Below are 14293 nucleotides of genomic sequence, written 5' to 3'. Positions count from 1 at the left end.
GTAGGCATTTAGGCCAGGTATAAAAATTCATCCATTTCTAGCCAAAAGGCCTGGCCCAGGAGACAAGTGTGAAAAGCATGCAATAGTGCAGTGACCTTGGTGCCATAATAAACCCAATTGAGCTCTCCCACGTGAGAACTTCTGGCACCGCTGGACTGTCACTCCAGGGACACATACGGTTCATAACCAGCTTCTCTCAGTCCAGCCCCTGGCCTGACCAGTGCAGCTCCAGCCCTATAAGAAAGGCATTTGAACTTAGGAAGCTTAGGGAGAGCCTTGCCTTCAACCAGGCACAAGCCTGGAACACCAGGCCAGAATCAACCCAGGAAGAAAAAGACCCTCCCACCACTCCCTAATTACATCAGGCTGGATACTAGAAAGTGCCCTATCCCCTGATCCAGGGGGCACTCCGTTCTCTCTCCTGAAAACTGGTAAGAACAGATACTACACTTGATCTTAGCCAAAAGGCTGAGGGACTAGATACCAGTTGTTTCAGTTGTTTTTGGCCATAACCAATGCATGGAAACCATAGCTTTTATGGAGTAGGACGAAGGACTCAATGAGAGCAGCATAACCATAGAGGTTATGGTGAGTAGGGACTAAAGGAATCAAAAAGTCCTCCAACCCAATCAGTTCATAGCACAATAATGCCTTTTTAGCCTCATTCCATCACATATCCCAAAAATAGGAGGAATTTTTTCCCATTTCAGGAGAGTTTGCAGGCCATGCAAACCATTCCTTTATGTCCCATTGGCCAGTTGCACATTTAAAACCTCTAGTGTGTTGTGCAAAAAAGCCTAATATTATAGTTTTATTCCAACCTGCATACAGCTGTTTTAGGCCACCATCAGTGCAGTGTATGGAACCCATTGCTTCTTTGGAGTAGGGCTTGGAACCTAATGACAAAGTGTAACCATACAGGTCATGGTGATTGAATTAATGAAAAAGCCTTCCAACAGAAGGTATTCACATGTCTCATTGCATCCCATATCTCGAAAGGGCGCAAAATTATTCCCAAGGTAATGGGTAGAGCCACCCAAATCATTGCTTTGAACCCCACTGGGACAGATGCACATCTAGAACTGCTGCTGCTTAGTAGAAATGTAGCCCTATATTACAAAGTTATTTATTTCAAACTGCATTGGCCATCATCAGTGCAGTAATGTATGGAAATCATGGCTTCTATCAAGTAGGGGGCTCGGGACTCAATGAGACCAGAATAATCATACAGGTCATGTTGAGAAGGGAATAAAGAAACCAAAAGCCGCCCCAACCAAATCAGTCCATAGCCAGTTATTTCTATGTACTTTTCTCCGGAGGTGTACTTATTAGTCAATGAAAGCTGCAGACCCTAAAGGGAGAGCCGACCTGTCCCTGTGATGCTATTGTGGATGGCTTCCATATCATTCACCCCTCTGCAGTAAACCGGTATGTGAATATTTGTATAGCGGTAATATTTGCTGCCTGCCTGTCAAGAAATCGGAACAGAAGTTGATGGCAACTTTTTGAAAAAACTTTTGGCCTTACATGTATAATTAGAGTAATAATAATGAAGCAGTTTCTGCGGTAATAATTCCTAAGTTGATTCATCCGTATTCTTTAAAACCTCTAACAACGATGACACCTAAACCTCGCCAACGTCTCTTTGGCAAGGTGTAAGTGACTTGCCCAATCTTTTTATTGGGTCAAAAACATTGTCCATCATTAATTCCAAAACTTTGACAGGAGGAGGAGGAGAACCTCAGGATTATTATATATAATTTCTTCCGGTAAATTGAATCTACATTGCACATTAATTAAAACAAAACACTTCTGGATTTGGCAATTGGTAAACGTGACTTGGCAATGAGAGATGGTATCGGCTTTTGGTCCATAAAATTGTTGACATTTGGCACAATAAAAAAAAAATGTAAAAAAAGAAATCTAAAAACAATACACAAGTTTCTTTAACCACTTCAGCCCCGGAAGGATTTACCCCCTTAATGACCAGGCCATTGTTTGCGATATCGCAATTTAACTGACAATTGCATGTTCATGCGATGCTGTACCCAAACAAAACTGAGGTCCTTTTTGTTTTTTCTTTTGGTGGTATTTGATCACCTCTGCGGTTTTTATTTTTTGCGCTATAAACAAACAAACAAAAAAAAAAAAAACTATATTTTTTACTTTTTTGCTCTAATAAATATCCCAAAAAATGTAAAAAATAAAAAAAATAAATAAATAAATTTCTTCATCAGTTTAGGCCAATATGTATTCCTCTACATATTTTTGGTTTTTAAAATCGCAATAAGCGTGTATTGATTGGTTTGCGCAAATGTTATAGTGTCTACAAACTTCATGATAGATTTATGGCATTTTTATTATATATATTTTTGACTAGTAATGGCGGTGATCAGCGATTTTTAGCGGGACTGCGACATTGCGGTGGACAGATCGGACACTTTTGACACTTTTTTTGGGACCTGTAAAATTTATACAGCGATCGGAGCTAAAAATAGCCACTGATTACTGTATAAATGACACTGGCAGGGAAGGGGTTAACACTAGGGGGCGATCAAAGGGTTAAATGTTCCCTAGGGAGGTGTTTCTAACTGTTGGGGGAGGGGACTGACTGGGTGTAGAGTGAGATCGCTGTTCCTGATCTCTCTCTACTCCCCAGACTGAACGGGGATCATTTTGTTTACTTTTATTTTTTTGTTTAGCTAAAGTGTGCCATTTCCGTGCACAGGATACACAGACAAATCCATAGCTGTTGAAAACCAGCCTCTCCTGCACCCGGACGACCTGGGTGCTATCCATCTCAGTCCATCTCCAACTCTTCATTAACATAGGAAAAATATCAGTTGCAATCCAGTTAGCTCTCCTTGAAGTGTTTTTAATAATCAGTGAATTGACTGCATACTGTAATGCCTCCAACCCTTGTGAGCAAGCCAGGGGTGGTGTGACATGTCAAGGAAGGTTGGTTTTGGATCGGTGAAATCACTGTTTATTAAAAACAATGCAAGAAGAACTAATTGGAGAGCGGGTGATATTTTTTCTATTTACAGTGCAATGGATGATGCAAAATGAGCAGCAGAATGGCTTGGGAGCTCCTGGCAGTCATGGTAAAGCAGCAAAAACCAGGAGTAGCTCCGAGTAGTCCGTAAAGATTGTATCAGGAATACTAAGAATGGAGGAGCCCTTTGACACTGGCAGTCAACTAAGGGTGATTAGACAACAGCTGAACGAGATATAATATCCTCATCCAATGGAAAAACCAAACTGCCAAAAAGAACAATGAAATTCACGTTTGGCTCATGCAAGCAGGCGTTCTGACTCCATTAAGGGTGACCCCCACCCTGTTGCTAGTATGGATGTGGGTTGGACCCTTATTTCTCCATACAAAAGAAGGAGGAGCAGCATAAACAGGGGCTGATTGGAGGAAGGAGCCCAGAGTGTGAGAAGATGTGATAGTTGGGTACCACAAATATTCTCCCCTTTGTGGTCCCTGCTTGGGTTCTGAAAAGCTTTAGGATTTTGAGGTCTAAGGACTAGGACTGAAGTACAGAATGCTGGCTGGCAACCCTTCTGTGTAGGACATGATGTTCTAGTGACAAGAACTGCTTCCCAAATCTGGGATGTGTTGTGCCTTTTTTCCATCAGGAAAATGTTGAAGTCAAGGCTTTTCTTGCGGAAAAGAATCTTTATGTGTGCTTCATTGAGATGGCAGAGTTTCATTGTTGAGTATGAGGGTCAGCAAACCCCATTCCCCTCATATTCCTTGAGGAAATTAGAGGATAGCCCTAGACAGGCATGGGCAATACTGGTGTTTGCTATGCATCCTTTTTACACTCGGGACAGCCGAATTCATGAAATTCAGACGTATCCTAAGGTCTTCAAATTTTGTGAAGCCGACTCTACTCACCGATGCTGCAGCTAGCAGTTTTTCCCCACTGCAAGCCTACACTTTATGTTCCATCTGACAGACTGCTTGACACCCCGCCTGGGTATCAAGTCCAAACTACAGCTTCCTCCACTCTGAAACCAGAATATAACACATAGCTCCATAATGCCAAGGGGTTCTAGAAACAGTCCCTCCAGCCCTAATTGCATGGAAAGGGTGGCTTGTATAATTCATGGCCAGCCAGGTACCCAGGGAAGTGTTATAACTCTCTTGGGGAAAAAGGTTCTCTGTAACCCCAAGAGGGGGGTCTCCTTAGTCTTGGGTCCATAGTCGTGTAGGGTGGCTTGTATAATTCACGGCCAGCCAGGTACCCAGGGAAGTGTAATAACTCTCTTGGGGGAAAAAGGTTCTTTGTAACCCCAAGAGGGGGGTCCCCTTAGTCTTGGGTCCATAGTCGTGTGGGAAGGAGGCTGGCCCCAGGCCCCTCCAGGAGCCCAAGTCACGGTAGTTTCCGTGACATTCCTTTATTTATTTCTGAGGGTTATGCACATGATTTTCCACACTCTTTTACTTTGCCTGCAAGAGTGATAATAGACGTCGCTTTTCTAAGCTAGCCAATGGCGGAACAAAAAATTGAACTGGTGAGGCAGACAAGGCTTATTGATGAGTCCGAAAAACCAGCCGGTTCCCGTATCTGGTTATGTTAGTCCACAGCATCTGTCGAGTCCTGTCCATGTTTCTAAAAGGCGATTATGGAAAAACAGGGCTTCTTTTTCAGTGGGAACGTTGGGGAACGCAGTTCCGGCACCTCCAGTACTAGAGGTCTATTGTTGCTGAGGAGAACTACTGTTTCTGGTAGGGGATCTATTGTTGCTTGGGGTGGGTCTTAAATTGCTGAGGGTCAGTTGTTGCTGGGAGAGATGTACTGTTGAGGGGGGGGGTCTATTGTTGTTGTCTGCCATAAAGTCTATTGATGCTGGCTATGAGAGATCTGTTGTTGATGCCACAAGTCTACTGTTGCTTGGGGGGGAATTTTGTTGCGGGTGGTCCATTGTTGCTGGGGGGGGGGGGCAGGCTTTATTGTTACTGGCTGCAGGGAATCTATTTTCGTGCTTTTCTTGTTATCATTACCAAATTCCATAAACATTCCATACAATTTCCAAAATGATACTTGGTTCTGTATTCTCTAAAAAAGGCAGTACTGGGAGATGTGTAGGGGGTGAAACCAAGGAATGGTGCTCGTAGGTGGGTAGGGGGCGGAGAAAAGAGGTGTCTCAGAAAGGGGGAGTTCCTGCACCTATTCGCTAAGAAAAAAAGCCCCGTGGAAAAGCATATGGAAGAAGAAGCCAGGATTCAACAAAAAAAGGAATTGTCCCCCATGAGGGGTTTTCTAGGCAGCAGAAGGTATTAAAAAATATATATATAAAAAAAATGTTGTGTTTAAGACTTTTTATTTATAACAAAGTATCAAAAATTTCTACCTTAGACATAAATGTTCAGGACATGAGCTGTGATGCACAATTAATAAATAAAAACAACATCACTGACATGGCAGTGTACAATAATGACACATATTGATCGTGCAACATGAACAGATGGTATATAAGTCTTGTGAATGAATTCTGACGCGTTTCGACCCCCTCTGGTCTTCTTCAGAGGATTTGGTGGACAATCACGATGTATTGAGCCACATTAGCCACACTAAGGTAGAAATTTTTAAAACTTAGTTAAAAATAAAAAGTCTTAAACAGGACATTTTTCGATATATATATATTTTTAATACCTTCTGCTGCCTAGAAAACCCCTCATGGGGGACAATTCCTTTTTTTGATATCTCCACTCGGGGCGTGCAGCCATTTTTTGTCCTCTCGCATACGAGTGTCCTTTATTTAGAAGCCAGGATTCAATAGCCAGTTTAGTAGAAATGTTAGAAATGTTAGAAATGTTAACGTCCCGAAATGAAAGCACCAGTTATTCACGTTACTTTATTTAAAGAATACATTTCCTCATTTTGGGTGTACCTTGCATCTTTAATTGAAGCTAATTTGCATATTTTTCATTTTTTACGGGGTGTGAGAAGTAACAACCCTATTAATATACGATCGTACAAAAGAGACCTGACACACTAACATGTTAATCTTGATTAGATCATCACCTTGTTGTGAAGTCGGACCTTGGTCCTCTGCCAGACACTGTCGCCTGGACTCAGTATGTGCCTTTCTTTAATAAGTTATGATGGGTGGACCTGTGCTTAATGCTTCTTTTATGCAAATGGCCATTTGAGCCGTGCCCTGTGCTCGCTGGTAACCCTTATAAACACTGGCATGTGCCAGTGAACTCTTAATCCTGGGCAGGAGAGGAGCAGGTAAGCATCTTCTGTCTATCAGTGTTTTCAACGTGTGGCATGCGGGAGTTTGAGCAAAGTGCAGACCACATTCTTGGTAACGGTAGCAAGACAGGTGATAGGACAGACAAGACGGGCACAAGTGTCATTTCATAGGTCATTTTAGGCAATATAATGCAAAAACGAACATTAGAATATCTTATTTGACATTGGAATGGGTAATACCAACAAATCTTTGTAAAACTTACAATGGATAATAATAAGAGTTAATAATAGTAGCAGTAATCATTTAACCACTTCAGCCCCGGACCATTTGGCTGGCAAAAGACCAGAGCACTTTTTGCGTTTAGGCGCTGCGTCGCCTTAACTGACAATTGCGCGGTCGTGCGACGTTGCTCCCAAACAAAATTGACGTCCACAAATAGAACTTTCTTTTGGTGGTATTTGATCACCTCTGCGATTTTTTATTTTTTTGCGCTATAAAGAAAAAAAATAGCGACAATTTTGAAAAAAAAAACGCATTATTTTTTACTTTTTGCTATAATAAATATCCCCAAAAAATCTATAAAAAAAACCAATTTTTTTCCTCAGTTTAGGCCGATACGCATTCTTCTACATATTTTTGGTAAATAAAAATCGCAATAAGCGTTTACTGATTGGTTTACGCAAAAGTTATAGCATCTACAAAATAAGGGATAGTTTTATGGCATTTTTATTTTTAATTTTTTTTTTTACTAGTAATGGCGGCGATCTGCGATTTTTATGGGGACTGTGACATTATGGCGGACACATCGGACATTTTTGACACATTTTTGGGATCATTGTCATTTATACAGCAATCAGTAGGGGGCAGTGAAGGGCTTAAGTGTGTCCTAGGGAGTGATTCTAACTGTGGGGGGCGTGGCTATGTGTGACACGACACTGATCACCGCTCCCGAATAAGGGAGCGGTGATCAGTGTCCTGTCACTAGGCAGAACAGGGAAATGCTTGTTTACATCAGAATTTCTCCGTTCTTCCTCTCCGTGAGACGATCGCGGGTATCCCCGCGGACATCGAGTCCGCGGGACCCGCAATGACACTCACAGAGGGCGCGGCGCGCGCGCGCGCCCGCAAACCGCTTTTTAGAGGGCAACATACAGGTACGTTAAGCTGCCTGTACGTGCCCTTCTGCCGACGTATATCGGCGTGAGCTGGTCGGCAAGCGGTTAATATTATAAGGCCAGATTTGTACAAGGGACAGTTTTTAAAGTAAAACTGTATCTAAAAAAAACACCCTCCTCGTCTAGTAGGTGCCCTTTGGTGTCTTATAGCCCAACTGAACCTTCAGTTTAAATCAGCTAAAACCCCTCCTAGTGCATCAATAAAAACTATGCAAAAGCTTACAGTTATTTTCATTAGAAAGCAGCCACAGCCCTGAGAAGAAAAGTCCATCCCCTGCCAGCATGCTGCAGAGAAAGACCCTTCCTCTCTTTGTGGAAGACCCTTTGTGAAAGCAGCGGTCTTTCTGCAGAGGTTGGGCAGGCCAACTTCTGAGTCAGCTCTGCAGTTAATGTGAAGCATGAGATTTACTGAATTGAATTGCTCTATCTCTGTCTAGTAGGAAGGGAATGGGAAGGTGACCTCTACAGAGAGACCACTGCTTCCACATTGAGAGCATTGGTCCTTCTCAACAACATATTGGCATGGGACAGGCTGTTTTACTCAAGCTGTGGCCACCTTTTAAGAAAATGAATTCTAATACTTTGCGCACCTTTTTGTTTTGACGTACCTGAAATACATTAAGTTGTCAAAAGTATTGGGACACCTGCCTTTACACGCACATGAACTTTAATGGCATCCCAGTCTTAGTCCGTAGGGTTCAATATTGAGTTGGCCCACCCTTTGCAGCTATAACAGCTTCAACTCTTCTGGGAAGGCCGTCCACAAGGTTTAGGGGTGTGTCTATGGGAATGTTTGACCACTCTTCCAGAAGTACATTTGTGAGGTCAGGCACTGATGTTGGACGAGAAGGCCTGTCTTGCAGTCTCCGCTCTAATGCATCCCAAAGTTGTTGAGGTCAGGACCCTGTGCAGGCCAGTCAAGTGCCTCCACCCCAAGCTTGCTCATCCATGTCTTTTTGGACCTGCTTTGTGCACTGGTGGGCAGTCATGTTGGAACAGGAAGGGGCCATCCCCAAACTGTTCCCACAAAGATGGGAGCATGAAATTGTCCAAAATGTCTTGATATGCTGCTGCCTTAAGACTTGCCTTTACTGGAACTAAGGGGCCAAGCCCAACCCCTGAAAAACAACTCCCCACACCATAATCCCCCCTCCACCAAATGGTTTAGACCAGTGCACAAAGCAAGGTCCATAAAGACATGGATGAGCGAGTTTGGGGTGGAGGAACTTGACTGACCTACACAGAGTCTGGACCTCAACCCGATAGAACACCTTTGGGATAAATTAGAGCGGAGACTGTGAGCCAGGCCTTCTCATCCAACATCAGCGCCTGACCTCACCACAAATGCGCTTCTGAAGAATGGTCAAACATTCCCATAGACACACTCCTAAACCTTGTGGACAGCCTTCCCAGAAGAGTTGAAGCTGTTATAGCTGCAATGGCTGGGCCAACTCAATATTGAACCCTACAGACTAAGACTGGGATGCCATTAAAGTTCATGTGCGTGTAAAGGCAGGCGTCCCAATACTTTTGACAACATAACGTATTTCAGGTACATCATAACAAAAGGTGTGCAAAGTATTAGAATTAATTTTCTTAAAAGGTGGCCACAGCTTGAGTAAAACGGCCTGCCCCATGCCAATGTGTTGTAGAGAAGGACCATTGCTCTCAATGTGGAAGCAGTGGTCTTTCTGTAGAGCTCACCTCCCATTCCCTTCCCACTAGACAGAGATAGAGCTCTTCAATTCTGTAAATCTCATGCTTCACATTAACTGCAGAGCTAACTCAGAAGTTGGCCTGTCCAACCTCTGCAGAAAGACCGCTGCTTTCACAAAGAGAGGAAGGGTCCTTCTCTGCAGCATGCTGGCTGGGGACGGACTTTTCCTCTCAGGGCTGTGGCTGCTTTCTAATGAAAATCAACTGTAAGATTTTGCATAGTTTTTATTGATGCACTAGGAGGGGTTTTAGCTGATTTAAACTGAAGGTTCAGTTGGGCTATAAGACACCAAAGGGCACCTACTAGATGAGGAGGGTGTTTTTTTACTTTAAAAACTGTCCCTTGTACAAATCTGGCCTTATAATATTAACCGCTTGCCGACCGGCTCACGCCGATATACGTCGGCAGAAGGGCGTATACAGGCAGATTAACGTACCTGTACGTTGCCCTTTAAAAAGCGGTTTGCAGGCGTGCGCACCTGCCGCGACCTCCGTGAGGGTGAATGCGGGTCCCACTGACTGAATTGCCGCGATCGTCTCAATGTGCTCTCAATGTGGAAGCAGTGGTCTCTCTGTAGGGCTCACCCCCCCCATTCCCTTCCCACTAGACAGAGATAGAGCTCTTCAATTCAGTAAATCTCATGCTTCACATTAACTGCAGAGCTGACTCAGAAGTTGGCCTGCCCAACCTCTGCAGAAAGACCATGGCTTCCACAAAGAGAGGAAGGGTCTTTCTCTGTAGCATGCTCGCAGTGTAAAAGGCAGCCGTCTTAATACTTTTGACAATATAGTGTATATTTAGCTGATTTAAACTGATTTGGCGGAAGGGGTGGCCATTAAGTGAACCTGTGCTTGCAAATTTTCTCAAGCAAATTACATCAGGTGGACCACTGGTGAGGTTTTAACATGACCCCTTCTCAAAACGTATCAGCACCATCCAAACGTATTAGGCCTAAATCTGATAGATGTCCATCAGCAACAAATTCAATCTTTGAATTTTCAAATGTCCAAACTGCATGATTTGAGAATATTGAAATATGTTTTGGACTGCAGGAAATGCATGATAGCTATACAAGGATAATATCCTTCGCTTTAAGCAGGGGCGTTGCTAGGTCTACAAAAGATCTGGGGCTAGAGTCCATAGCAACGTAGTAAAGAAAGTCGTATGCTTGAGCGGGCATACACATGTATATAATATACGTGTGTGTGTGTATATATCCCCAGAGAGCCCCCCCTTACATTAGGATCCCCAGAGAGCCCCCCCCTTACATTAGGATCCCCAGAGAGCCTCCCCCTTGCATCAGGGTTCCCAGAGAGCCTCCCTTTTAAATCAGAGTCCCCAGAGAGCCTTCCCCTTAAATCAGGGTTCCCAGAGAGCCTCCCCCTTGCATCAGGGTTCCCAGAGAGCCTCCCCCTTAAATCAGGGTTCCCAGAGAGCCTCCCCCTTGCATCAGGGTTCCCAGAGAACCTCCCCCTTGCATCAGGGTTCCCAGAGAGCCTCCCCCTTAAATCAGGGTTCCCAGAGAGCCTCCCCCTTAGATCAGGGTCCCCAGAGAGCCTCCCCCCTGCATCAGGGTCCCCAGAGAACCCCCCACTTACACCAGGGTCCCCAGAGAGCCTCCCCTCCCCTTGGGGACCCCTGCAGAGACTCGGAGCTATGGCCCCCAGATTCGGGGCTATAGTCCCAAAAGCCACCCCCTAGAGACGCCACTGGCTTTAAGTTTACGAGGACTGTCTGGAGCAGAGATAAGTCTTATTATTTTACAAAAGCACCGAGGCAAGACTGTGCTCCAGGGGTACAACGAGGTGGAGATTAGGGTGTGGACCAAGCAGGGATCATATGCTATTGTATATTATATACATGAAGACAGACATACGGATATAGTTGGTTGGATACTTGTGCTACATATGTTATGCATTTTGTATTTTCTTTGTTATGAGAATAGCATCCTTTTGTGGAGAGAACGAGTACAATAATTGTAACCACCAATCAGAAAACATCCTTCATTTCTAGGTGACATGCCATCGGTCAGTTAGGAGGTAGTGGAGAATAATGTACAATAACTTCCATACTTCCAGTGTATCTGTTGTAATTTTTTCATTGTGTAAGCAATCCGGTTTTACTGGACCTGCCACATTCATGCTTTGAATTTTTCTTTTATGGAGAATGTAAAGCCTAATGCCACGTACACACGATCGGATTTTCCGACAACAAAAGCGTGGATTTTTGTTCGAAGGTTGTTGGCTCCAACTTGTCTTGCATGCACACGGTCACACAAATGTTGGCCTAAAATTCCGAACGCGAGAATGCGGTGACGTACAAGACATACGACGAGCCGAGAAAAAGGAAGTTCAATAGCCAGTGCGGCTCCTTCTGCTTGATTCCGAGCATGCGTGGACTTTTGTGTGACAGACTTGTGTACACACGATCGGACTTACCCACAACAAGTTTTGTTGGCTGAAAATTTGAGAACCTGCTCTCAAACATTTGTTGGCGGAAATTCCAACAGCAAATGTTCGATGGAGCCTACACACTTTCCGACAACAAGCTCACATCGAACACTTCCCGTTGGAAAATCCAACCGTGTGTATGCGGCATTAATCTATTGTTCAGTATGCTCAGCATTATGCCTCACTGCACAGTTTTCTTAAACAAGTAATACCCGCTTAAATCTAACCTGGAAAACTCCCAGACATTTCACTAAATGTAAAGAAGGGATTGACCGCACTCAAGTCCTTTAGATAAATGCAAGCTTCATTGGGTAAAAAAAAGATGAAAAGTACACCATGAGCCCAAGACATGAGATGACAATACAAATGTTAACGCGTTTCACGCAGATTGCGCCTAGCCAACGGGCTACATAACGGGCCACATGCGTGGTCATTACCTCTCCCCTTCCCGTACTTCGTGATCAGCCCTGAATCTCTGCAATGCTAGTCTGCTCCCGGTGGCCAGAGTGTGATGACTCTTTAGTAATGTTCATGTCTGTTTGCTCACCTTTCTTTTGTGTTCAGCTTAGAGGCCAGTCTCTGTTCACCTGTATGCTTAAGTAATCTTCCCTCAAGCATGGCTCCACCCCAGCCTCTAACTAGGAACACTATATTAACCTGTGCACTGCAAGCCAAGCCTTGCTGATCAATATTGTGTATTTGGCTTCCTGTGTGTTTCTTGCCGTGTGCTCTACGTCTGTTTCTGTTCACCGATCTTGGCTTGTTCTTTGACTATCCCTGCCTGCTTTTTACCCTGACCTTTGGCGTGTTCTTTGTCTAATCCTTGTCTGCTAGTTGCCCCGACTTTTGGCTTATCTCCTGACTATCCCTTGTTGTCCTGGACTTCTGCTTCCTCTCTATCCTTCAGTAGCCTACCATGAGCGTGAGTTGGGAGACCCTGGGGGCCGCGACCTGGAACCAGTTGCAGCGCAGACCATCCTCACCACTAGGGGCTCTGGTGAACATCTGCTGGCTCTTAGACTCCGCACCCTGGGGAATCTTATGCTCTAGCTCCCAGTGGGATCCACCCCAGCCTCTAACTAGGAACACAATATTAACCTGTGCACTGCAAGCCAAGCCTTGCTGATCAATATTGTGTGTTTGGCTTCCTGTGTGTTTTTTGCCGTGTGCTCTATGTCTGTTTCTGTTCACCGATCTTGGCTTGTTCTTTGACTATCCCCGCCTGCTTGTTACCCTGACCTTTGGCGTGTTCTTTGTCTAATCCTTGTCTGCTAGTTGCCCGACCTTTGGCTTATCTCCTGACTATCCCTTGTTGGACTGGACTGCTGCTTCCTCTCTATTCTCCAGTAGCCTACCATGAGCCTGAGCTGGGAGACCCTTGGGGCTGCGACCTGGAGCCAGTTGCAGCGCAGTCCATTCTCACCACTAGGGGCTCTGGTGAACATCTGCTGGCTCTTAGACTCCGTGCTCTGGGGAATCTAATGCTCTAGCTCCCAGTGGGATCCGTGTTGGTGCTTCAGTGGACCTGCTTTCCTGAACCACCCAACGCTCTCCGCAGCAGTCAGCCGTAGGGTCTGCTACCTTTGCGGTGCACTCCTGACTCCAACAGTGTGCATCTGTCACCTGGCCTCAGGTGACCTGACACAGAGGAGACAGACTGCTAGGGAGGGAGCCAGCGCACCCACCCCCTCACTGCCAGAGGATCTGTCACCTAAACCAGGTACCACACGCTGTAGCTGTTCTTTGATTTGGTTACCCATAGCAACTACCTCCTCTTCCTTACCTTTCTGAATCCCTGGTGGAGGGTGCCCAGTAGGTGGCTGCAGAACGTATAAATAATCTGGAGCATAAGGCAGCTCTGTTCTTGTCCAGGAGGAGACATTCCCAGCCTGAAAGGCTGCTGCCCTTCCAGGCAGCCCAGCCGAAAGTCTGTCTGTGTTCACTGAGGTCCCAGCTTCTGATGAGCTTGCTGAGACTTGCTACAGCTATACTATAGATTTTCTTCTGAGGATCCTGTCTGGAAGGCTCACTAAGGAAAGTCTTTGGATATTGGGAGGTGGCATCCAAGTCTCCAGGGACACTGTGAGTACAGACCTGTATGCCGGATCCTGACCTCTACTGCTGCTGCTGCAACCCCTTGTGTATTGGAGCTAAAGTTTGCCTGGCCTGGGACATTGCATATGGTGTTTCAGTGCTGTCCATAGCTGGGGCTATCACTGAAGGGATTGCTCCTAGGAGTAGCTACAGAGTGAAGAGTGTCCTTTTGGTTACTGCTCAGGGTTCTGAAGTATCCCATAACTCCCTATGTCTTATCCCAGTTATTCAGCAATAAATGTAAAAGAAAAGCAACCCCTAGACTATTTATTGAGCCTTGAGAGGGACTTTTGCCATGTGCCTGGTTGCTGCCGCCCTGAACTGAACATGGAAACCAAAGCAAATCTGCAGCCCTTGGGGGGGGGGGAGCATTACCTTTTTTTTTTGGAATAAATAAAAGCCTAACAGAGGCTCTAACCCCTCACACCTCTGTCTAAAAAAAAAATTTAAAAAATTATAGTAAGTTTTGCCTTTAGAAACACTTTACATTTTCCTTAAAAAAAAAAAAAACTGGTCCTCTTCATTCTGCTAATTCCCTGGCTTGCTGCCCAGCTATCATATTAATCGGCATAAAACATATAATACGTCACTGACATAATCCAAGATCTTTCTTACTGACTCATGCCTTTACTAATAAAAGGGTT

General features: G+C 44.8%; 1 protein-coding gene and 1 pseudogene across 1 annotated transcript in view; one reads left to right on the top strand and one right to left on the bottom strand.

The window, feature by feature from the left end:
• Nucleotides 1-270: 270 nt before the first annotated feature.
• Nucleotides 271-480, bottom strand: LOC141111519 (U2 spliceosomal RNA; annotated as a pseudogene).
• Nucleotides 481-6219: 5739 nt separating this feature from the next.
• Nucleotides 6220-14293, top strand: part of LOC141110300 (IgGFc-binding protein-like) — a 117466-nt gene continuing 109392 nt past the window's right edge. Inside the window, exon 1 of the mRNA XM_073601596.1 lies at nt 6220-6248. The gene's annotated coding sequence lies outside the window, so the exon portion shown is untranslated. The remainder of the gene's footprint in view (nt 6249-14293) is intronic.

This window comes from Aquarana catesbeiana, linkage group LG10, assembly GCF_042186555.1.
Source record: "Aquarana catesbeiana isolate 2022-GZ linkage group LG10, ASM4218655v1, whole genome shotgun sequence".
NCBI lineage: Eukaryota > Metazoa > Chordata > Amphibia > Anura > Ranidae > Aquarana > Aquarana catesbeiana.
The sequence above is the reverse complement of the archived record's forward strand: the minus strand, read 5'-3'. Positions and strand labels throughout refer to the sequence as shown.